This window comes from Quercus robur, chromosome 4 (genome assembly GCF_932294415.1).
Source record: "Quercus robur chromosome 4, dhQueRobu3.1, whole genome shotgun sequence".
NCBI lineage: Eukaryota > Viridiplantae > Streptophyta > Magnoliopsida > Fagales > Fagaceae > Quercus > Quercus robur.
Window position 1 is genome coordinate 75,719,064 of NC_065537.1, and position 26,489 is coordinate 75,745,552.

Below are 26,489 nucleotides of genomic sequence, written 5' to 3' on the forward strand. Positions count from 1 at the left end.
GTCTAACCCTATTATTTAAGCTTTACAAACTAATCAATTTGAGGGTATGTTGGGCATCAAAATTGAGGAATCCAAACAGTGGAAGCCCCTTAAATAATAGTATAGATAAATAAATAAGAGAGGCTTTGGTGTGAAATTCAGAATTTTTTTTTAAAATAACTATAAATCCGAAACAATTTTATTAGTTGGGCAACTTTTCAAACTATTTGCATTTCTAACAAATCGAGTCTAATAGACTCGATTTTGCCATTTGAAAATACACTTGGAAATCGAGTGTGAGACACTCGAGTTTGAGACACTCGATTTTCAAGTGTATTTTCAAATGGCAAAATCGAGTTTATTAGACTCGATTTGTTAGAAATACAAATAGTTTGGAAAGTTGCTCAACTAATAAAATAATTTGAAGGATTTAGTTATTTTTTTAAAAAATCCGTGAAATTCACAACTACTCAGTGTATTGGTGCAACCAAACACCAAACAGTAGCAACTAAAAGGGTTTGCTTAAGCAGGCCTAACAACCAGACACATCCTTCTGTGTTTTAAAATACATAGACGTGGCACAAAATTATGTTGCCACATGGTGCAGTGAAGTACGATCAATAAAAAATCAAATGTGTGCGCGCTCTCTCTCTCACACACACACACACATATATATATATATATACTAGCCTCACGCGCGTGCTCAGAGGCTCTTCTATTTTTTGGGTAAGGATTAATTTAGAGCATTTATTATAATTTGGAATTATTACATTTTTCAATCACAAAAAAAAAAAAAAAAAAAAAAAACCTAGGGGTGTGATGAGTGTCATGTGTGGAGAAATAATTTTCCAATCACACTCCTAGGGGTGTGATGAGTGTGAATGTATTAATTAATGTTTACCCAAAAAATAGAAGAGCCTCTGAGCGTGCGTGTTATTAAAGATAATAGCATAAGTTTGTTAGAATTTGTGTTTGATTTAAATTTTGATGAGATCATTTTTCCGAAAAACCCTATTAAAATTGTTTAGAATAAAGATAAAGATTTTTTAGAATTTAATTCTATCATGGACTCTTTATAATCTTATCACCACATCATCAACTATTTAAATAAATAACTAATGGAGATCTAAAAAAAAAAAGGGAGTTAACATTTCAAAATTACATTTAAAAAAGAAAAAAAAAAGGAGTTAACGTGATACATATAAAAAAAGAAAAAAGAAAAAAAGAAGAAAAAAAGAAGAAGGTAGAACTCAAGGTTGCTACATACCTAAAAAAAAAAAAAAATTAACACCAAAAACATATACAATAATAGTAAAAAAATAAAAAACTAAAAAAATTTAACGCCAAAAACATATACAATGATGGTAAAAAAACTTCCTTAAAAGGAAAAAAAAAATATGAAGAAGGGAAAAAAAAAAGTGAGGAAGGAGAAGGAAATAGAAATTGATCATTTATATTTTGATAATTAATCAAGGAGTATTGTGGTAACTATTTTTATTTCAATTCCAAATTTTTAAATAAAATGTAAACAAAGGCTATTAAAGGAGGTAAGGGAAGCCATACTGTTTAACTGTTCACGAATGATTTTGAATGCTTCTTTTGCAGCATAAAGCAGTCCTGTCTTTGGATCACAATACCTACAACATGAAATGACAATTCATTAAGAAGTACAGTGGTAGAGTATATGAAGGAACCATCCATTTCAAAATTACATTTAAAAAAAAAATGTTAACGTGACACATAAAAAAAAAAAAAAAAATAGAACTCAAAGAAAGTTAATCATAAATAAAAGAAAAGAAAACAAAGAGGAACTTGCAAAAGATAGAACTTGAAAATTTGTTGTAGTATCTGATAGTAAATGTCTTTAATCTAAAGAAAAAGAAAGGAAAATGTAAAGCTAAACTAATTGTCTTCAATCTGAAGAAGAATTAGAGATAGAAACTGCAAAGTGTATGTTAGTATGTGAGTTTGTGGGTCTTAAAGCGTAAGAGTTTTAATTTACATATTTATCCCCGTTAGTTGAAAATTTGTAAGTGGATATGATGAGGGTATTTTAGGCATAAAAAATGAGGAATTCAAACAGGGAAAGCCCCTTAAATAGTAGTATAGATTGTGATAATTATTTTTATTTCAATTCCAAATTTTTAAATAAAATGTAAACAAATGCTACTAAAGGAGGTAAGGAAAGCCATACTATTTAACTGTTCATGAATGATTTTCAATGCTTCTTTTGTAGCATAAAGCAGCCCTATTTTTGGATCACAATACCTACAACATGAAATGATAATTCATTAAGAAATACAGTAGTAGAGTATATGAAGGAACCATTCATTTCAAAATTACATTTAAAAAAAAAAAAAGTTAACGTGATACACATAAAAAAAAAAAAATGTAGAACTCAAAGAAAGTCAATCATAAACAAAAGAAAAGAAAACAAAGAGAAACTTGCAAAAAATAGAACCTCAAAATTTGTTGGAGCCTCTGACAGTAGATGTCTTTAATCTAAAGAAAAAGAAAGGATGATGTAGAGCTAAACTAAATGTCTTCAATCTGAAGAAGAATGAAAGATAGAAACTGCAAAGCATACTTGAGTTTGTAGGTCTTAAAGTGTAAGATACATATTTATCCCCGTTAATTAAAAACTTGTAAGTGGGTATAATGAGGGTATTTATGCATAAAAACATGAGGAATCTAAACAGGGGAAGCCCCTTAAATAGTAGTGAGTTTGTGGGTCTCAAAGTGTAAGAGTTTTAATTTACATATTTATCCTCGTTAATTGAAAACTTGTAAGTAGGTATGATAAGGGTATTTAGGCATAAAAAATGAGGAATCCAAACAGGGGAAGCCCCTTAAATAGTAGTATAGATATATATATATATATATATATATATCTGTATATATTAAGAGGATTCAGAAAGTTAGTTATTGCTTTTTTTTTAATGTCAAAAATACCCCTACCTAAAACTTAAAAATGGGGTTAAAATAGTAAATTGATAAAAATAATAAATTCTTATTTTTACGTTGAAATGATTTCTTTCTTTTAATAAGCTCCTACTTTTATGTTAATTTAAATTCCTACTTCTACTCTTTAACTCCCTATAAAATAGGATTACTTTTTTGTTAGTTTTAAAACTCCTCTAATCTACAAAACTCACCCCACGTTTGGTTTTTTTTTTTTTTTTTTTTTTTTTTTTTTTGTAATTGGAAAAAGTAGAAATCCTAAATTATAATAAATGCAAATTATTAATATTTATCCAAAAAATAGAAGAGTCTCTGAGCACGTGCGTGAGCGTGTGCTCAGAGGCTAGTATATATAAAGAGAGAGAGAGAAATTTGACTTAGGGACAATATGAATTGTGCAAGTTTTATTATATAAAAATAAAATTTATAATAGATTATTAAAATAATTAAAAATATATATTAAATTTTATACTATACGTCTTGAAATTTTTGGTACTTAATTTTGGTAGGATTACAATTTTAAATATCTTGAAACTTAAATAGGTATTGCACGGGCTGCAATAGCTTTAATGTCAACCATGGATTAAATCCAATGCTCAAAATATTGACACGTTATCTGTCCAAGCTGGCAATCTGCATGCCCATCTATTTCTCTTCTCTTTTCAGTTTTCACTTAGCAACAGTTTACCCAAATGATTTCAGAAAAACTCTCTCTCCTCTCTTATTTTTCTCTCACTCTCTCACTTCCACTAGGGTTTTTTCTCTCTCTACACCCCTCACCCTGACGCTCCTCTCAACCCCAACTATGCCTCCAGCACAGCCATTGCTCCGCTTCACCAGTTTTGACAAGAGCGGGCTTGGTCTGTCGGATTACCCTGAAACCCACAAATCTCTTTTCCCACTACCGCCCACACTATGCTCTGAAATCTTCTAAAAGCAGCAGATGGTGTCAATCAACTGCTTGTTGTTTGTCTCCGTTGAAGTCCGACTGTTCTTGGAGTGGTTCTTGAGCACGCTACTCCGGCTATTCCAGCCAACTATTTCCCTAAGGTAGTTATTCTGAAATTCATTGTCAAAGAATCTATTTAGCGGCTTTGTGCGTGTGTTTTTGGTAATGGGAAATGTAATGGTTGCAGAATTATGCTTATTATTAGTTCTAAGTTTGGAATTTTATGAGTTTTAATTAAAATTCAGTTTTTATATTGCCTGCATTTTTTGTCTATTGTATCAAAATGCTTAAATCCTTGTAATTTGTATTCAAAGGGTTATTATTAAGTTCCTAATGATGAAAGTTAAAACCTTTGAACAAAAACCCAATTAAATCCTTGTAATTTGTTTCACACTCTCTATTTGAACAAAACCCCAGTTGGAGTTTTGTAGTTTCAAATCGCCAGATCTGTCTCTACATTGCTAGGTACGTGTAGTTCTTGTTTTCTCTATTCTTTTCACTCCAATGGGTGTTCTGGGTTTTGCTAATGATAAGATTTTTTTTTTTTGTCAGTTTTTATTTGGGCTTTTCTAGTTGGGTTTTTAAACTAGGAAAATTATGAATTTTCTTTGTTAAAGTGCTTCACATTTGGTTCTGGGTGCTTCTGAAAAGACTTTAAGCTGGTGTAACTTTGGAATATGTATGATTCATGTTTGTTCTCATGTTCTTGTGTAGCTTCAGATGTTTTGGTTAATTCATTTATTTTGTGTTGGTGATTTTACCTCTCTTTTCTTCATTCTTGTTTTGGCCTTTTTGGGGGGGGAGGGGGGGTGGTGGGGGTTTACAATCTATATCTCTGGAAATGTGTAGCTCAATGTTTGTCCTTTACAGCCCCAATGGCTGCGAACTTCATTTGTTTTTTGCTTTTCTTGTTGGGTTGTTTCCTTTTTCTCTTTTTTGTTAATAAAAAAGAAAACTTGCAGTTTCTGGGAATGTGCTAATTTATCTTTGTAAGCTTTTCTGCTGGACTAGTGGGTTAATCTTTGCTGTGCTTTGTTTTGGTAACATTTTTATCTATTTTGCTTGGGGTTTTTTACTATGTTTTTCCTTATGTTTTTGTTTGTTTTAAAATAAATTGCAGGAAAATGGGGTTAATCTCCAGAAAGATTTTCCCAGCATGTGAGAGCATGTGCGAAGTATCTTGAAGAAAGGTGCTACAAAGAACTGTGAGTTGAGCACATCAAGTTCATCAATGTAGTGTGGGAAAGGTTTACGAGACTGGCAGCCGAGGCAGAAGCTGCCAAAATTGAGAGGGACAATGCACAACAAATGGAAACAGAAGCATTAGAGCGGGAACAGATAGCCAAGCGCAGAGCTGAGAAGTATAGAGTTGCAGCCTGAACTACTGAGGAGAAAGTGCACAAGTTTAGGATTGCTTTGATTACGTCATGGGTTATGATTGGGTTGTATTGTGTTGTTCTCGCATAAGTTCTACCTTTAAGACGTATTGTAGAAATATATTTTTCTTTTGGATAAATAAACTTCAACATTTACCTTTAGCAGCCACTTGTATGATTCAAAAATTGTTTTGAATGGAAGATTTTGCTCGGGTATTATCTTATTCATTACACTTTGGCTTCAACTTGCATCCTTACAGAATTTGTGAATGCAAGTTTTAGGTTCCTATTGAGGGCAATAAATCATTGCTCATGACTGTGTATTTAATTAGGGCTCTTGTTCTAACAAAGTATACATTTCAATAAAGTTTTGTTCATTATTGGATAAAACTCTTACATCAATTCATAACTGTATAGGCAACATCAAAATTGTTCAATTTGAAACATTACAAGAAATTAGAAATATAAAGGCACACAATCAATTACATTTTAGTAGTAAAACTAATATATAAAAACTAAATTTTATTACATTCTTCTTGGTTTGTACTCTAAATCCTTGCAAAAGTTTTTGTAAATGAACAATGAAACTACCATAAGAGTCAAAATTATAAAATACATTCAATGTTTCAATGATACTTAAAACTAGCCTATTGACAACAAGATATGGCTTCAATACATCATGGAATGCTTTCAACAAGTTCTACTTTGAAAAAATTCAGTTACAACCAAAGGCCATCTTTGATAGAGCTATTATTTTCCGAGTAGAGTACCAAAACTTCATATTCTTAGTAGTTTTTATGTCAAGATTTATTATTGCATTCCAGATTAGACGTAGTGGCCCATTGTTCTAGCTGCTTTTTTGACAGTTTCTCCACCATCTGACCAAAAAGCTGGGAAAAAATCAAGCACTCCATTGCTGCATTAGCCTAGGTTGACTTCAAGATACATGGTGTTTCAATTGATCATGGAATGTTTCAAAAGCTTTTCTCAAAAGATACATTAAACTTTTGGCCAGTAAAGGCCAAATTTTTTTCCTATTAACAAGAAAACAAGGGACATATGGTCATTACTCCAGATAACATTTCAGCCTCAGTAAATGAAAACATAAAACAAACTAGGCAATTCATATGATCAACTATGTCTAACAAATTAGTTGCAATTCTTGCTTTATTGCACAAATCAGAACCATATCTGAATAAAATATAAATGTTCAAGTAGAATCAAAGTTAATCTAGAAATACTTGATGTTTTATTAGAAGAAAAATAGAATCACCAAATTTTGGAAGATTATTTCGAATAAAAAACCCAAAATATTTTGGACATGCACTAACAAACATATAAAAATCTGTAATTTATTGCTTAACATTTGGGCAAAACTGTAAACTATGACTAGTGACAATTCAAGACAACAAAAAGTTTCCTCACAAGTTCACCTTTCAAGAGCCATAGTTTGTATGTATAAAATGAACTACAACATGCCAAATATATTATCCTACTAGAATAATACACAGCTGGATAATCAATCCAAATTTAAGGAAAAAGAACATGTACTTAAGTAAAATTAGGACAAAAAAGAAAAATATTTTTTAGAATACCTCATGACCAAGCAACAGAATTTCTAGCTAATGTCAAAAAGGAAAAACCTCCAAAAATTGCTCAAGAGGTACCAAAAACAAAAGGCTTAAATGCGACAACAACAGCAACAACAAAGAAGCAAGATAATAACAAAGATCAGAGCAAAGGAAAAAAAAAAACAACAACAAGGTTATTACATAGAACTAACCCTTTACATACCCAGGTTTTAAGGCCAGCAGTCTACTCAATGTGTTTACACTAATTTAAGCATAAATACAAATTTCACTCACACTCAATCACTCACGCACACAATGACATGTATTTAGTATTTACACAATAAAACACATGCTCATATCAAAACCAATTTTGACATCAACCACAATGACACGTATTTAGTATTTACACAATAAAACACATGCTCATATTAAAACCCATTTTGACATCAACCCCCAAGTCTGTAAATGGCCATCCAACTGCCATTCATTTGAAACCCAAAAGTCCAAATTAATCAACCATACCCAAAACAGTCGGACTTCAACGGAGACAACAACAAACTCATTAGAGGATTGTTCTGTTTCAGTGAAGGAAACTGAGGAATAAGAAATGGATACTCTTAGGCAAAGAAATCAGGATCAGAAGAAAAAATTATTGATTTAGTATCAACATTTCCAAAATGCCAAAGCCAATAGACCCATACACACAACAATTACAAGAAAGCCCATTTTCATTCAATCACAACAGATTCGGCCATATTGCAAAGCCTCAATTTTCAAACTCAGGCAAAACCATCAAGCTTTACACTCAACAAGAAAACCAATTTCCAGTTTTATTAATCAAGCTAATAAAAAAAAATCCAATTTCCATACACATAGCATCACAGTTTTAGCATAAAAATCCACAAAAAAAAAAGGCAGAATACAGAGAGATAAACTAAAACTCTATGAAGCATTTCAACAAACATCTTCAATGCCCACCCAAAAACCAGCTTTAAAAATGCCAATAATAACAGTTATTGATAATTCCAGAAATCCAAACAAGAAAACCCATTCATCAAGCTAATCAAAACTGAAACAAAATGTTATTCATCAAACTAATAAAAAAATGAAACAAAATAAGTGTCAAAGGGTTTCGGTCTTGTCTAAAAGGCAAATAAAAATTGAAAAAAAAATAAAAGAGAAAGAAAATAAAGAATAAAAGAGCTGGACCCGCGGCCACCAGTGGTTGTCACGCCGATGAGAGGCACCGCCAACGGCGACAGCTGTGAGTGGAAGCAGAAGCTCGGCCACGGCTGGGCTTGAGAGAAGGAGAAAACAGAGAAACCCAGATGAGAGAGAGAGAGAGAGAGAGAGAGTGAGACGAGGAGAATGCCATAGCGGCAAGCATCACCGGTGGTGGTGAGGGATTTGGTGGCTGCTTGCTATAGCCATGGAGATTCAGCCATAGACAAAGGTGAGTTGATGAATGCTTTGATTTTGCTGATGGGTCTGAGTTGGGTATGCTGGCAGCGGTGACAATGAGGTTGAGGGAAGCGTGGAGGATGAGAGAGCGGTGGAGGCGAGAGAGAAACCGGTTGAAGTGGGAGAGAGAGAGAGGAGAGAGTGTTTTACTGAAACTGAAACAGTGGGCGGGTGTGAAATTTTTTAAGGGCAAAATAGTATTTTTGTCATTTGATGAGGTGTCAAAGGCTTAAGCCATTAGATTAAATTTATGGCTGAGAATAGAGCTATTGCACCCGTGCAATACCCTAGGAATTGCAGGGGATATGGATCCACTTAAATAATAGAGTTCACTTAATTAAAGCATCCTAGCAAATAATGAGATAAATAGAGTTTCAATTGGAGGAGTGGAAAGTTTCTTGGAACTTTAGATTATACTAGAATTTCTTCTAAAAAAAGGGTAATACTAGAATTGTAGACAAACATTAATTACTATTAGATTTAAGGATAAAAAAACACTCATAGTAATGTCATTATTACTTCGTAAAAATTAGTGATTTAGGTATTAACTCTTCTTATTAAAAAAAAAAAAAAAAAAAAAAAAAACCACAACATTAACTCTCTATTCTCTTTCATATCATCATCTTCCTCCTCTCATCTTTCTCTTTGCACTATGTACTTTCAGGCCTCCACCATTCATAAAATGCTCAAGATTAAATTGTAAATCCAAGCTGTTTTTATTTTGTTTTAATAAACATGATTACCATTTTGCAAACTCATTTATTATGGAAGGAGTATTGTTTTGCCATTAATTAACCACAGTATATGGTCTGAAAAAAGGAGAAATTTTTTTTCGTCCATTGAGTTTTGTGTTTTGGTAGCACCTAGAGTAAAATTTGTCATGAGAGTTTTAGAAGACTTTGCCTCAACAATCATTCTCTAAAACAATTGTGACTTTGACCATATATTTCTAAAATTTTCGAGTACCTCAAGACAATATTGTTAAGAAATCAATGGTGATGGCCTAAGAGTACATAGTGCAAGAAGAAAGATATGAGAGAGGATGAGAGGAAGAAGATGATGACGTGGAGAAGAGTGGGGAATTAATGCAGTCTTTTTCCCCTTTAATAAGAATACTTAATTCCTAAATCACTAATTTTTAGAGAACAATTATGATATTACCATGTGTGCTTTTTCACCCTTAGATATAAAAGAAATCAACGATCTCATTGTTTTTTTGAGAAACAAACACACACACGCACACAAGGGAGAAGGAAAAGGGTTCTAACGCAAAGGCACATCAAAACTCCACTTAAAAGCCATGATAATTTTTAAGGGAGGGTGGAACAAGTTATACTATACACAACATACTCTCATAAATAATGTGAGACAATTACCCATTCTTTTTTTGAGGAAAAAAAAAGGTGCAATTTAAACCCATCTTATATATATAATTTAAGGTGAAGATAATTTACAAAAAAAATAAAATTAAGGTGAGGACATTGGGTAGACGAAGTTGTCCTTATTAGTATGCTTCATTTTTTTTTTTTTTTTGTTGAGCTATATGTATTTCCTCTCAAAATTTTTTTCTTAACTTTTATATCCAATTGTTGAGAATAAAAATTAATTTTTAATCTTAGTCTATATTCTATATTCTATCTCATCTATATTCTATCTAAAAAAAATTATATGCTCCTGTTAAGCCATTTCATTCTTCACGTCATCGTCACATTATTATTTTTTTCATATTTATTTTTTGCCTTTAATTTTTTGACATTAATAATAAATATATTAATATATTAATTTTACAAATTCATCGTAGAAGGTTTTAAATTTACATATTGCCATTACATATTCCACTGAAGGTTTATATGGGACGATTCACCAAATTCAAAAATCCACAAACAAACTTGTTGAAAACCCACAAACAAAGGGAACCGACCCTCTCCATCTTGTTTGTTCCAAGTCGCCGGCGACGGTGAGAGATCTGCTTCAACTCGATAACGGTGGCTCGGCGGCGACAAAAACCCACCAACAATCCCAGCAACAAAAACCCTAACAAATCCAAATCCAAATCCAAATCCAACAATGGCAAGAAAAAAGCAAAGAAGAGAAAGCGCAGAGAAACTCGCCATTGTTATTGGTATTTTAATTTCTTTTTCTAAATTGATGCATATATGTACTACCAGAAACCGTACAAGCACAGTTGCAGAATCAATTAAAAGCTTCTTAGACCAATGTGATTTATTGGTTTCCCAATGGCTAAGAAGAAGAGCTGGTTCGACATAGTGAAGAGGTTCTTTATTAGAGAGACAAACTCAAAGCCAGCTGTAGTTGCACGATTTTCCCTGGCCCAACTTCTATTGATCAGGCCTTGGCCCAAAGCACAACCCACAATAAATATTTGTAGAGGATGGGTCAAAGAACTTAGCCTCAGTGAACCTATTCGGTCTAATGCATGGACTGTACTGCTTGCAAAAAGAAATGAAAGCCAAGAATAGATCTCTCAAGTATGATTTTATTTCTTTTGTTCCTGATACAGTTCTTCCGTCCCCCTCTTTAAGGGACTCCACTACATTATATAGTTCTCTTCCTTTCATCTCAACCTTACACCTGTTGATCATCTAAGCATCCACTTGAGCACCTGTCTCATCAAACGCTCTCATCAGTCCCTTTGTGAGTTGCAGAGGCCAAGGTGGTACTGTTCAGGGGTCTTTTCCTCATTAATGCGGCCAAGAGGGTGGTTGGGGCGCAATTAATGTGGTGGTAGCCTTCCATGAGATATTTTGGATTTTATTCATTTTATATGTTGGGAAGATGAGCTGAAATGGTTGGGGAAAGTTCCTCGTCTGGACTTCGTGATGTTCGAGGAGGAGTTAGTCCTCGGCAAGGTTTCCTTGGCGCTATTGGGATTGAGTAATGCTTCATATGAGGCTTCTCTTCGGACAGGACGCTCCTCGGACGGGCCTGAGTTTGGAATAGCCCATTATTTTTGGGCCGGGCCCCACAATAGCCCCTCAAAACTCCGGTTTTTACCTCCCTCCGAGGAGAAAAGCGGGGTTTTGATGTTTGTGAGGGGATGGAAATAAGGAGATCGTGGGGCGCGCGTGCGGACCGTTACTTTTGACGCGCTACAATTTACGAGGCGCGGCCATTAACTTCTGGAGGCGTTATGTTCCCTTCATCCAACGGCTTGGCGTGGATCGAACGGCCATCGTTTCTTCCCGTATTTTTAGGCAGTGATGATCTTTTCTCTCTCCTCCCGGCTATATAAGACGTCAGAGGGGTTCAGTTCCTTCTTTCATCTGCATTTCACAAACCTCAAAGGACTCCAGAGAACTCCATCGAATCCCAGAGATATACGAACACTTGCGTCCGTTACGCCGCCGTAGCCGTTTTTGTGAAGCGTTTCGTCCAAAAGAGATTTCCAGGCGTCCCATTGAGCGTTTTGTGAAGGTACCAGTACATTTCGTTTTTCTCACCGTTTCAATTCCCTCCTCGGACTCTACTTTTCTTTTCAATCTTTACTTTCATTTCCCCAGTTCAGTTCAGATGGGTAGATTCAAAAAATTAGTAAAAACTCCAGCCGCTATGGAAGCCTTTAGGACGAAATACCACATTCCCCCGGGGGTTGGGCTGCGGTACTGTCCTCTTGAAGGAATATTGATAGATAGAGTTGAGGGAGAAGTCGTTATCCCCATGATTGCTTTCATAGAGGGAGGGATGACACTTCCCATGCGTAGGATTATAAGGGAATATCTGTTCAACCATAGGTTGACGCCGTATCAGTGTGCCCCGAATATGTTCAAGATACTAGGCTGTGTAGACGTCTTAGACGAGCGGATGAATCTAGGCCTCACTTGGCACGATGTGGCTTATCTGTACGAATGTCACCGCCTCGGAGATGATGGGCATTATCTTAAATCCTGGAACGAGGGCGTAAGGTTGATCTCTTGTCTCCCAGTATCCAATAAGACCGTGAAGAATGACTTCCTCATTGCTTCTGGGGAGTGGTTCGATGGTATTCGTTGCCCAACTCGGGCAGGAAACCCAGGTGCGGCGTTTTTAGGATCGGTCCTTTTTGGGAAATGATTTAGTATTAAGGGGTTATTATTTTTCTTACTTTCTGTGTAATTGGAAAATTTCATGGACTAACCCCACTTTTCTTGGTTGTTTGCAGATAAAGCTCACGTTGCTCCACGGATAAACTTTGTGAACGTGCCAGCGCTGAACTATCTTTTGAGGTCGGAGATTTACGCTTCCGAGGACGGACAGTTGCGTGCAGCCCATCTGGTTCTGGGCTATCAACATCTGAGCAGCGCTTTCCAGGCAATCGGTCACGCTATAAAGGCTGGCAGTCCGAGGCTGACTAGGATTGACGTGTCCCAGGACGGGTTTCTAGCTCAACACGATCTGCCACCAGTTGTGTTGCCTGGTGTCAGAAATCCCTACTTAGCAGAGCAGTTACCTCCGGTAAACAAGCCTGGCGCTGCTGTTTTGGTTGAAGAAGAAGCTGAATCATCTCGTCTTTCCCTTGAGGAAGAGATAGACAAGTTTTACTTCGAGGAGGAAATTCATCAAAACCCCTTGGTGGAGCTTTCTAATCCTGAAGCAGAGCAGGACCAACATTCCGCAGTTGGTGTTCCCTCAATCGTTATCTGCTCGGACGATACTTCAGACGAAGAGGCAGAGCCCATGGCAGGAAAAGGAAAGTCTCTGAAGGAGTTGATGTCCTCCCGAGGGAAAGGTCAGTCATCGAAGGGTCAGTCATCGAAGGGACCAACTCCATCACAGGCCAAAACCCTTCCCCTGGTGATCCCCCAGGGTGTCTCGGACCCTGGCCTTAAGGTTAATCCGGACCTGAAGAAGAAAAGGCCGGTTGACACTCCTGAGGAAGGCGAGGTGGCTGCCCAGCTGACCAAGCAGCAAAAAACCACACGGGCGCCAAGGAGCAGAAGGGGTAACTCCTCGGAGAGCCGGGATGAGGGGAACCTTGCTGAAGTGCGCGCTGCCCCTCGTCCATGGGACCCAAAGTTGGAGCTGGATGGGGTTGCCATCCCTTTCAATGCTTCGGTCTGAGAGTATAATCGAGGCCGGGCAGGGTACGTGGCGGAGGCCTTAGAGCAACCCCTACTTCTTCCTCGGGACATGGAGGCCTATAGGCGGTTCTCTCAGTCCGAGCTCTTCCTATCCCTTAAAAGGGATCTCGCGTTGGTAAGTAATCCTTTTACTGTTTTATTAATTTACTTACCCCTGTTAGATTTCTCATTTTTTTTTTAAGACACTCTTGTTTCGTTCGCAGATTACTCAGCAGGTGTTCGTGGCTGAGGAGTTTTGCCGTGATAGCCGCAATCGGGCTGAGGCTGAGACCCAGGCTCGGACGGAGATGGAGAAAGCCTTGGGGTCCCTCAAGCACGATCACCTTAGACTCACGGACGAGTTCAAGGAGTCGGAGAACCGGCGCAAAAGTGCAGAGGCTGGTTTGAAGAGCGCCGAGACCCAGGCGGAGGACCAGCGCAAAGAGCTGTACACGACACAGCTTAACCTCGTCACCGAGAGGCAAGCAGTGCAGGATCTCAAGACTGCCCTGCAAAAAGTAGAGGATGAGTTGAGTCGGGTAAAGGAGGAGGCCCAGCTGATCCGAAAGGCTACAGAGACCGAGAAGAATGCTGCTCGCCAGCTCGGGGCCGAAGAGACGGAGGCCAGGCTATCTGAGGAGATTCCCGAGGTATGCAGGGAGTACTGCGGCATTTCATGGGCTCATGCTCTCGACGCTGCTGGAGTTCCTGCGGATTCGGCGCTAAGACTGCCCGAGAACATCTTCTATCCTCGGGAGATCCGAGCGAATCCTGATGATGCTCAAGTGGCTTCAGAGCAGGACTTGGCGGTGCCTGATGCCGTCCCTGTGCCTGGTGTGGCGGAGGATCCCGCCGCAGACTCTACCATCGAGGCTCCTCTTCCTCAGCCCGAGCAGAAAGAAGATCCTCCTGCTAAGGCTTAGCCTTTTAGGCTTTCGAACTTTGTGAATAGTTAATATTTTTTTTTTTTTTTTTTGAATGAGAGTTATCTTACTTTTCCCTTTTTTTTGTAAGGACCTCTCTTTCTAATGTACTCGGAATATTAATATAAAATGTTCGTTTTGCTTACTACGGATGTGTATCAGTAGCGCTCTTATTTAAACATTTATAATCGATGTGGATACGGGTAATCGGTCAAAATAAAATGGGTTTTTGGGGCTGCGCATTTGACGATTGCGATGGTGCTAGGCTGCGCGCACGCCTTAAAAATGATTTCCTTTAAGCAATAATCTCCCAATCTATCATAAGTAATAATTTCCCTTAAGTCTGTGGTCCGAGGAGCCATGCAAGACTTAGGTTCTGTTTAAAACTTATGAGTAGTTGCCTTAAGTATTAATTTCCCCAAAGTCTGTGGTCCGAGGAGCCATGCAGGACTTAGGTTCTGTTTAAAACCATGAATTGTCATGAGTAATAATTTCCCCAAAGTCTGTGGTCCGAGGAGTCATGTAGGACTTAGGTTCTGTTTAAAATTATGAATTGTCATGAGTAATAATTTCCCCAAAGTCTGTGGTCCGAGGGGCCATGCAGGACTTAGGTTCTATTTAAAACTTATAAATAGTTGCCTTAAGTATTAATTTCCCCTAAGTCTGTGGTCCGAGGAGCCATACAGGACTTAGGTTCTGTTTAAAACTTATAAATAGTTGTCACGTAGACCAGCAAGCGGCATATAGTCATGAAAGAAAACGTATGCTAAGCCATTCTCATTAATAATAATACCTCCTGAGGTTATTTACATTCCATGGTCGAGGTACAGCTTTTTCATCCAAATCTTCTAGGTAGTAGGCGCCTATTCCGGCCACGGATGTGACACGGTATGGTCCCTCCCAATTGGGCCCCAACTTGCCCCAAGAGGGGTTCTTTGCGCTGCCAAGAATCTTCCTCATCACGAGATCACCTGGACCCAGAGGCCGCAATTTGACGTTAGCATCATACCCTTGTCTCAGCTTCTGGTGATAATAGGCCATGTGAATCGTGGCCTTTTCCCTTCTTTCCTCGGCTAGGTCCAGACTTCTTCCTAGCAACTCATCGTTATTGCTTGGGGTAAACGAGCTAGACCTCAACGTGGGGAAATTGTTCTCGATCGGAAGCACAGCCTCAGCCCCATAAGTCATTGAGAAGGGGGTTTCACCGGTTGAACGCCGCGGCGTTGTCCGATAGGTCCATAAGACGTGCGGTAGTTCTTCTACCCATCTCCCCTTTGACTCATCTAGTCTTTTCTTCAATCCGTTCACGATGACCTTGTTTACGGCCTCGACTTGCCCATTTCCTTGGGGGTATGCGGGGGTGGAATATCGATTAATGATCCCAAATTCACGGCAATACTCCCTAAAATTCTTGCTGTCAAACTGAAGACCATTGTCGGAAATGAGGGTTCTCGGAGTTCCGAAGCGGGTGATAATGTTCTTCCAGATGAATTTCTGGGCATCCACGTCCCTGATGTTGGCCAAAGGTTCAGCCTCCACCCATTTAGTGAAGTAGTCGGTTCCGACTATTATGTATCGCTTGTTCCCCGCAGCCTTGGGGAAAGGCCCGACAATATCAAGACCCCATTGCGCGAAAGGCCATGGACTGGAGAGTGGGTTGAGAACCCCTCCGGGTTGGTGGATATTCGGGGCAAATCTTTGGCACTGATCGCACTTCTTAGCGTATTCCTGGGCCTGTCTCTGCATGTTCGGCCACCAGTATCCTTGGGTGAGTGCCCTGTGCGCCAGCGATCTTCCTCCGGTGTGACTTCCACATACTCCCTCATGCAACTCCTCAAGAAGAGACTCGGACTCTTCTGGATGTACGCAAAGCAAGTACGGTCCAGAGTAGGAGCGCCGATAGAGTTTGCGGTTCTCTGATAGCCAGAAACGAGGAGCATTTCTACGTATCTTCTCGGCTTCTAGTTTTCCTTCAGGTAGGATATCGTCTTGGAGGAAATTCCTTATGGGGTCCATCCAACTGGGATTCTGTCTAATCTGATGGACTTGGGCCGGGTTTCCGCTGATGGGACTGGCCTTGACTAGATCTTCAACTAGGATCATTTGTGGCAAATTACGTGCTGAGGTCGTGGCAAGAGTGACCAGCGAGTCTGCATGGGTGTTTACGCTCCTGGAAATGTGCGTCAGACTGAAGGATTCAAAACTCGTCTGTAGCCGTTTGACTTGTCCCAGATACTCTTGCATCCTAGTATCTCGAGCTTCTAGCTCTCCCATCACTTGTCCGACCACTAATCTGGAGTCCGAGAATGCTTCTATCACTCTTCCACCCAATCTTTGAACCATCGCCATCCCTTGAAGTAAGGCTTCGTATTCGGCTTCATTGTTCGTAGTCGAGAATCCGAGTCTTAATGATTTTTCAATGACAGCGCCGTCCGGCGATATTAAAACTATCCCAACTCCTGATCCTCTCTGGTTGGCTGCGCCATCCACGTAGACCTTCCAATGCATGGTCCCCCCGGCTGAAACTGCGCCAACCAGTTTTCCACCCCGGTCTTTCTTCTCGGTCATCGTTTCTATAGAGGGCTCAGCAAACTCCGCTACCAAGTCCGCGAGGACCTGTCCTTTGACGGAGGGTCTGGGCATATATTTAATATCAAAGGCCCCCAAAAGAGCACTCCACATGGCGATCCTTCCTGTGTAGTCAGCGCTTCGAAGCACGGCTCGAAGGGAAAGCTGAGTTAGAACGATGACCGTATGCGCCTGAAAGTAATGAGGAAGCTTCCGGGTGGCATGCACTATCGCCAGAATTGCCTTTCCTATAGGTAGGTATCGCACCTCGGCCTCATGTAGTGATTTGCTCACATAGTACACCGGTCGCTGCACCCCATTATCATCCCGTATTAGTACCAGGCTTACGGCGTGGGGAGCTACGGCGATGTAGGCAAACAGCACCTCGTCTGCCTCAGGACTGGACATGATGGGTGGTCGGGACAGGTAGTCCTTAAGCTGCTGGAAAGCCTGAACGCAATCCTCCGACCATTTGAACTCTTTCCACTTGTTTATCAGGAGGTAAAAAGGCCGACATCGATCCGCCGATCGCGATATGAACCGGTTTAATGCCGCAATCATGCTAGTGAGCTTCTGCACCTCTTTCGGGTTCCGAGGAGTCTGCAGGCTGTTAATGGCTTTGATTTGGTCGGGACTCACTTCTATTCCCCTGTGGGTGACCATGTACCCTAGGAATTTCCCGGACCCGACCCCGAATGAACATTTGGAGGCATTCAGCCGCAACCGGTGCTCCCTTAAGATAGCGAAGACTGTTCCAAGGTCTTTCACGTGTTCGGACACCCTTTTACTCTTCACAACCATATCGTCTATATACACCTCAATGATCTTGCCCAGTTGTGGCTCGAACATCCGAGTCATCATCCTTTGGTAGGTTGAACCCGCGTTCTTTAGCCCGAACGGCATCACCTTATAATGATAATTTCCGATGGGCGTCATGAAAGCCGTTTTCTCTTGGTCCTCTAGCGCAAGGGGTATCTGATGATAGCCCTGGAAGGCGTCCAGGAAGCTCATTCGAAGGTGCCCCACGGTTGCATCCACCAATCGATCGATTTTGGGTAGGGGGAATGGGTCCTTGGGGCACGCCTTGTTCAGGTCCGTGAAGTCCACGCAGACCCTCCACTTCCCCGTCTTCTTCCTTACCACCACTGTGTTCGCCAACCATTCGGGATAAAAGACCTCTTTGATAGCCCCTGCTCTTTTCAATTTTTCCACCTCGTCTCTTACGGCACTAGCGTGTTCCTTTGAAGGGCGTCGGGGTGGCTGCTTCCTCGGAGTGGAAGAGGGGTTGACGTTCAGGTGGTGACAAATGAGGCTAGGATCAACTCCCGGGGCATCGTAGGCGTCCCAAGCGAATACATCGACATTTTCTCTGAGAAATCTGACCAGTTCCTCCTTTTCTTGAGAGGGCAATTCAGAGCCGACCTGAAAGAACTTCTCCGGGTCATCGTTGACAGCAATCTTATCTAAACCTTCACACCTTATCTCCTCGGCCAGCTCATCGTCTTGCTTTGCCGAGGAGGCTGGTTGCTATAAGCTCTTTGGGACCGAGGACTCGACTGAGGGCCGATGTAAAATGGCGGCCACCACACACTTCCTGGCCAATGCCTGATCTCCTCGGATCTCTTCCACTCGTCCTCTGGACGGGTATTTTACTTTTTGGTGAAGTGTGGAGGTCACTGCCTCTAGGGTGTGGATCCATGGCCTTGCAACTATCGCGGTGTAGGGCGAATAAGCGTCAACCACGATAAAATTCACCTCCACCACTTCCGCCCCAGTCTGTACGGGCAGTCGGATTTGCCCCTTTGGCGTAACAATCTTCCCCTCGAAGCTGAGAAGGGGGGAGTCATATGCTGTCAAATCTTCCGACTTCAAGTTCAGCCCCTTGTATAGGTCGAGGTACATTATCTCCACCGCACTTCCCGAGTCTACTAACACCCTTTTCACATCGAAACCCCCAATCCGCAAGGTGACCACCAAGGCATCATCGTGAGGTTGAATTGTTCCTCTCTTATCCTCATCTGAGAATCCCAGTATCAAAGAGCTTCCCTTTTTTAACCTTTTGGGCTCCCTTTGCCTGCCCTCGGAGGGGAGGCGATCCACGGCTAATACCCTGGGGATGGGTGGCCCAGTTCTTCCTGGTGCAGCGAGGATGACATGTATCGTCCCAGTGGGGGGTCTTAAAGACACGTCCCTTCGAGGTTCTTGTGCTGCTTGGCCGGGATGGCCGCTCGATGGGTGCAGCAAGTGACGTAGCTTTCCTTCTCGGACCAATTAATCTAGGTGATTCCACAGATTCCTGCAGTCCTCAGTAGTATGCCCGTGGTCCTGATGATAGTGGCAATACAAGTTCTGGTTACGTTTGGCAGGGTCTCCAGCCATCTTTCCCGGCCACCTGAAATAGGGTTCATCCCTTACTTTCTCCAGTACCTGTTGTACTAGCTCTCTGAATACGGCATTCACTGTTTGCGGGTTGCTCTGCCCAGCCTGTCGCGGAAAATCTCTCCTCGGCTGACCAGGATTGTGACGTTCCGTCCTGAAATCATTTGCTTTAAGGGGGATAACCTTCTCCTTTCCCTTCCCTTGCAGCTGATCTTCCTCCACTCTTTTGTACTTGTCGATCCTATCCATTAGCTGTTGGACGTCAGTAACTGGTTTTCCGGTGAGGGATTTCCTTAAGCCATGCCCGGTGGGGAGACCGCTTTTGAACGTGCTGATAGCAACGTTATCATGGTTGTCATCTAAATCGTTATACACCTCCCAATACCTATCCGAGTACGCTTTCAGGGTTTCTCCTTCGTGCATGGATAAGGACAGTAGCGAACTGAGAGGTCGAGGGACTCTGGTGTTTGTAATGAAACGGGAGCAAAAAGCTTGAGTGAGCTGCTTGTAGGAGCCTACGGAGTTTGTCTTCAGGCTGTTGAACCATCTCATTGCCGTCGATCCCAAGGTGCTCCACCGGGTCTGCTTTGCCGTGATAGATGGCGAACACCGGTTGGTTGAAGCGTCTTGGCAGCTTAGCCCCTTCGATTCTATTTGTGAAGGGTGACCTTGAGACCTGATCCAACGCCTTCTTCATGGCGTCGCTCCCCGAACCTTTGCTGGACGGGCTCTCATACTTCGGTACAGGGCGTGGTTCCTTTTCGTAAGAAAAGGTTTCGCTTGGGGGGGTCCTTGACCTTTGTCTGTAACTCACGTCTTCCGCATTAGAAAACTCGCCTGAGTCAGAGGGAGATCGTCTTCGCTGCGCACGTCGTAACTTCCTTTTTAGGTCATCTATCTCTCGCTGCATGGCCTGGTGACTATTTCGCCTCTGAGACACGTGACTCCCTATCTGAGTGTGACTCTGGCTCGTCCGGGTGGTATGCACACTTCCCTCACGATTCCCCCTGCCGCCTGGGTTGGTTGGGTTATTTTGCCTCTGGGACTCGGCGGGTCGTGTCCGTTGGGAGTTAGCTTGGTGAGGATCCTCCTGGTGTGGATCTAGTTCTGCCATGCTCGACCGTTGCACTAGCTGATGCCTTAGTTTTTCCCACAGACGGCGCCAATTGTAGTTGCACGATTTTCCCTGGCCCAACTTCTATTGATCAGGCCTTGGCCCAAAGCACAACCCACAATAAATATTTGTAGAGGATGGGTCAAAGAACTTAGCCTCAGTGAACCTATTCGGTCTGATGCATGGACTGTACTGCTTGCAAAAAGAAATGAAAGCACAAGAATGGATCTCTCACGTGTGATTCTATTTCTTTTTTTGTTTCTGATACAGTTCTCTCGTCCCCCTCTTTAAGGGACTCCACTACATTATATAGTTCTCTTCCTTTCATCTCAACCTTACACCTGTTGATCATCTAAGCATCCACTTGAGCACCTGTCCCATCAGACGCCCTCATCAGTCCCTTTGTGAGTTGCAGAGGCCAAGGTGGTACTGTTCAGGGGTCTTTTCCTCATTAATGCGGCCAAGAGGGTGGTTGGGGCGCAATTAATGTGGTGGTAGCCTTCCATGAGATATTTTGGATTTTATTCGTTTTATATGTTGGGAAGATGAGCTGAAATGGTTGGGGAAAGTTCCTCGTCTGGACTTCGTGATGTTCGAGGAGGAGTTAGTCCTCGGCAAGGTTTCCTTGGCGCTATTGGGATTGAGTAATGCTTCATATGAGGCTTCTCTTCGGACAGGACGCTCCTCGGACAGGCCTAAGTTTGGAATAGCCCATTATTTTTGGGCCGGGCCCCACAATATATATATAAAAGTGCCCTACAATTGATTTTTTTTTTAAAATTATTAAATATAAAATATATTTTAAATATATATTAAATATGGGTGGGTCGGGTCGGGTTTGGCAAGTTTGTAATTTTATGACCCAAACACAACCCGACCCGCTATAATAATTTTGTTTGGTAACCCAACCCAACCCACCAAGCCTTAAAAACCGACCCAACCCGGTGGGTCGGGTCGGGTTGGGTCGGGTTTGGCGGGTCGGTGGGTTTTTTGCACACCCCTAGAACAAAGTAAGCCTCTTCAGAATTGTGCTGGAGACAGAACTAATTGATTCTTCAGTACAAACAAACACTCCAACAAAACCCTTCTAACATTGACACTCAAACCCTCTGCAACAAAAAGAAAACAAAGGAGGCCCAAACTTTGTAGAAGAAGACCCACTTGGTGGACCGGACTAGAGGGAGTTGGGCCTAAAGCATCTTTCAGAATATGCTACCAACATATAAAGCTGATCCCATAAGTGTTGAGCACTTTTTTTTTTGTGGAGCACATGTTGAGCACTTAATAAAGCGACCAATAATGCAATCATACTCATTCTTGGCGTGGTCTGCTTTATTTGATTCCTTCCTATCAATAAAGCAGTCAAGATTGACTCCCTTTACTCTTTATGTTACTTTTGAAATTGTGAAGGGTGAAGAATACAGCCACACCACCAATTGAGAAATAACAAACACTATACCGATAACAAAGTTAATCTCTTCCCTCCTAACCCATTTTCTGAGGATTGTCTCTTTGTTTACTTCATTTCATTTCCCATATTTCCTTATTTCCCACAAGTGAATCATGTCAGTAATTGTGCTAGAAATTGGGCCTAGGCCACCCTAATCAAGGAGCCATTACGAGGCCAACCAAGCTAAAGGGAGCTTACTCTTCCAAGCTATTATAAGGGATTAAGAAAACCGTATCATTAAACAACATGGCAAGTTCGCTTCAAGAAGAATTTACTACTATAGCAACTTGATTAACTAAGATACACATCCTAATAGTTTTGAAAGTACCTACATTTTCACTAACACAAAGATCATACCATATACCGACATACGGCCACTGCCCCCAAGATACTTAACATTAAGTCTAGTACATAAAACCCGATCTTTAACTTGAGATTAATGCACAAAACATTATGGACAAAATAATATCAAAAAGAGAGAATCAAATTAAGGTTTAAGTTAGTCTAACATCTCAAATGAAAGCTAAACTTCCTATAAGATCCACCCACTTTGATCTGGAATCCAATTTCAGCATCTAGATGTCAATAAATTGAGATATAGCAGCTCATGTACACAACATAAAAACAATCATAGTAGTTGGAACAGAAGCTTTTGTAAGTAATAAGCGAAAACTCAGTAATATCTATGAAAACAAACTCAATACATTAAAATTGCTCCAGCATTTCAAACTTGCCGTCTTCAGCAATGCTTAAGCATAATAAAAGCAATGTAAAAGCCTACGTATGTTAGGACTTAGGATTCTTCACCTCAAACTGAGTAAATAAAAAGCAGTTTGACAGCAATACACGTATGTCTATCCAATTCTCATAATCTTTTCTTAAAACTATGTATATCTTACATTCATAGAATAGGTCCATTTTGGCACACTCGATAGCGGTGGCTCGACGGCGACAAAAACCCACCAACAATCCCAGCAACAAAAACCCTAACAAATCCAAATCCAAATCCAACAATGGCAAGAAAAAAGCAAAGAAGAGAAAGCGCAGAGAAACTCGCCATTGTTATTGGTATTTTAACTTCTTTTTCTAAACTGATGCATATATGTACTACCAGAAACCGTACAAGCACAGTTGCAGAATCAATTAAAACCTTCTTAGACCAATGTGATTTATTGGTTCCCCAATGGCTAAGAAGAAGAGCTGGTTCGACATAGTGAAGAGGCTCTTTATTAGAGAGACAAACTCAAAGCCAGCAAAGGTAAAATGACTTGCCTCTTTGTTCAGTTTTGGCAACCCTCAATCTGACTATCAATGTGAACATGAAGTGAAAGAGTTTTCAGACATTAGAGTTCAAGGTGAAGCAACTCAGTCCAACCATCAATGTGAGAGAAATCCTTGAATTTGCTGCTACTAGAATTCAGTCTGCCTTTCGGGGTTACCTTGTGAGTTTAAACAAGCACTCTCTATCTCATATCTCCTTTCTCAACTTTTATTTATTCTCTGCTAATTTACAAATGTCTGACACTTTGTATATGATAAAGTAATGCCTGATAAAAGAGAACATATATCAGGAATTTGGTATGGACACAAATTAGACCTTTTTTTCTTTTTAGTTCTCACAGATTGCATAGTTTTAATCAACATATGTGGGAGGGTTTTGCAGGCAAGGAAAGCCTAGCGGGCATTGAGGGGAATTGTGAAACTCCAAGCTATTATTCGAGGCAGAGCTGTAAGACGCCAAGCTATAACTACCCTAAAGTGCTTGCAGTCTATTGTAAATATTCAGTCACAGGCCAGCACAAGAAGATTTGGAACGGTGGAAGGCACTTGGAATTATGATGAAAGTAAAGAATTGCAGAATTGGAAAGACAAGATGACAAAGGTATGGAATGCAGAAAGAACTGACTCATTCTAATGTGAACAACATAACTCTGATGAAAAAGAAAAATCTGTATCTCATTCCTCTCTTTCTAGAACATTAGTCTTCTGCTGGTCTAATTAATAGCATAAGAATTATTCTGTCTTTAACATTTGGGTGGCAAAATGTTATGATCTTCAGATAGACACAAACAATCAAAGAAGGTGGAATGATAGTGTATTGTCAAAGGAAGAGGCAGATGCATTATTTATGAGTAAGAAAGAGGCCATAAATAAGAGAGAACGAATAAAAGAATACTGGTTTAGCCATCGGGTAAGCTCCTTTTGTTCTATAATCTTCTAATTATATATTTTTCAAGTTTTGGTTCAATTACTGATACTTTCAACTGAAAAATTATTCAGAAGTCAGCAGAAACAGATCGAAACAAGGTAAACGGAAGATGGAGATACTGGTTGGACCAATGGGTAGACACACAAATTATTAAAAGTAGAGAACTTGAAGATTTGGACTCAGTTTTGACTTCAAATCCAAGACAAACAGATGACTGTGGAAGAAGACAACTTAAGCTAAGAAATGTTAAGGGACAGAATAATTTTGAAGGATTGAATTCTCCAATATTTGTTCCCAAAAGATCAATTCATCATAGGAGGCAATGCTCATTGGGAGACCATAATACTCTGTCAAGCTCTCCTGTTCCAACTTACATGGCTGCAACTGAATCTGCAAAGGCAAAAGCAAGATCAATGAGCTCACCAAAAACACGGCTCGGGAATTTTGATACATGCTCTGAAAGCTATTCACCATATAAGAATAAGTTGTCTCTCATATCCTCTATTACTACTGAAGTGCAAAGTGGTGTCAGGATTGGCAAGACTAATGGTTACCGGTAAAGATCTCCTAACTTGAAAGGCCTTCCAGGTCCTATAAAATCCGGACAGATGGTAAAGGATCTCAGCTTTAACTCAGAGTGCTCATTGCAGATTTGGGATAGACATGGTGGCTTCAGATAATTTCAGATGTTTGGTTTAAGAAGAGATCTTGGTTAGTGTGTTAGGTTGGAGCGGAGAACATAGTCTGTAATTTAATAGAGTTTAAATAGTTAGAGCATCAGCAGTGGGGCTTGTATATGCCAAATGTTAGGAACATTTGGCATTCAAGCCCCAAAACTACTCAACAATGGGAAGGCTATATGCAATATGCCAATGCCAAATTTGGGATTTAGCTACAGTACCATCTCAAATGTAAGATGGTACTGTAGCTGAATGGTATAAAAAAAAAAAATTTTTTAATACTCTCATTTCTCTCTCTTCTTTCATTTATCCCGGTAAATTTCTCTCTCCTCTCTCATTTTTTCAGTTTCTTTTCTCTCTCTTTCTTCCTGCTCTCTCTTCTTCAACGGAATGGGGGCAACGGCGTGAGGCTCGATATCATCTTCGCCGACTGACTCGCTCTCTCCCTCTGCCCTAATGATGGCGGCGCGCCTCTCCTGCTCCGCCTTCGCCACCACAAACTTCGACCTCTCCGCCTCTTGCTGTGCCACCTGCTTCTGCTCCACGGCGCGCGAGAGATCCGCGCCGTACGACAGGTGCGTGATCGCCACGTGATCGAGCACGATGTTGAAGTTCCTGGTGCGCTCGGTGAGCCAGGTCTCCATGAGCGCCGAGACCTGCGGGCGCTCGATGAGGAGCTGATCGACGTTGAACTGAGCCACGACGGCCTTCAAGACCTCGTTGCCGATCGAAGGGAGGACCTTCTCGTCGTACTTGAGACTTAAGGTTTGGACGATCTGAGGGAGGCGCGTGACCTCAGGGCGCGAGAGGACGTGGAGGGTTAGGTTGATTTTGATTTTGGATTTTGATTTTGGTTTTGATTTTGATTTGGCTGGATTTGGCTGTGCTGTGTTGCCATTGGTTTGATTTTTTTTTTTTTGTGGGTTCATGGTGGTGGAGTTGGGGGTTGCCGTGGATTGGTTTGATTTTGATTTTGATTTCGTGGGTTGCCGTGCTTGCCGGAGTTTGTGGCTGGGGTTTCAAGCAACAGTTTGGGTATGTTCTAGTAGCAGGTGGTTGTGATTTGGGTCTTGAGTTTTGGGTTTTTGTTTTTATTTGGGACTTGGATCGTCTTCTCTGAGTTCTGGATTGGTTTTTTTTTTTTTTTTTGTTGCTGTGATCGGTGCTTAAAGGAATTAGTATGATTTTTTTTTTTTGGTGGGTTCATGGTGGTGGAGTTGGGGGTTGCCATGGTTTGGTTTGATTTTGATTTTGATTGTGGGTTGCCGTGGTTGCCGAAGTTTGTGGCCGGGGTTTCAAGCAACAGTTTGGGAATGTTCTAGTAGCAGGTGGTTGTGATTTGGGTCTTGGGTTTTGGGTTTTTGTTTTTATTTGGGTTTAGGGATATATTATTTTATTATGTGAAAATATTATTTTAATGAGTAGAATAGGAAAATAAAAATTGGGTTGTTGAGAGTATTGTAAAATTGTATTGTATAATTGATAAAGTGACTTTTTGGAATGGTAAAATAGGATGAGATAGGAATTCCGGATGTGGATGCTCTTAAATAGTGGGATGCTATTTCATCTCATTATTAAATGAGTAGCTTACAGTAATGCTACACAGTTGATTGACACATAGATAGTCTCTTTTCTTATCACAACTATAATTGAGCAAATTCTATGCTAACTGGCATTATAATTAAGGTTTTATCCATAGATGTGACTTTATGATTCTGTTTTAAGCCAATTGTTTAGGACACTAGAGAATGGAGAAACAAAACAGCCATTGAAATATTTGGAGGCAGGGTTAGTGACTGGAGTGAAAGTCAT

At 40.6% G+C, this 26,489-nt stretch overlaps 1 long non-coding RNA gene and 1 pseudogene across 1 annotated transcript; both read left to right on the forward strand.

Moving 5' to 3' along the window:
• Positions 1 to 26,489, forward strand: part of LOC126724231 (putative disease resistance RPP13-like protein 1) — a 76,524-nt pseudogene that overhangs the window by 29,761 nt on the left and 20,274 nt on the right.
• Positions 22,744 to 24,510, forward strand: LOC126724261 (uncharacterized). The gene is made up of 3 exons (XR_007654845.1): positions 22,744 to 23,230; positions 23,452 to 23,979; positions 24,069 to 24,510. It is a non-coding gene; the product is annotated as an uncharacterized LOC126724261 (long non-coding RNA).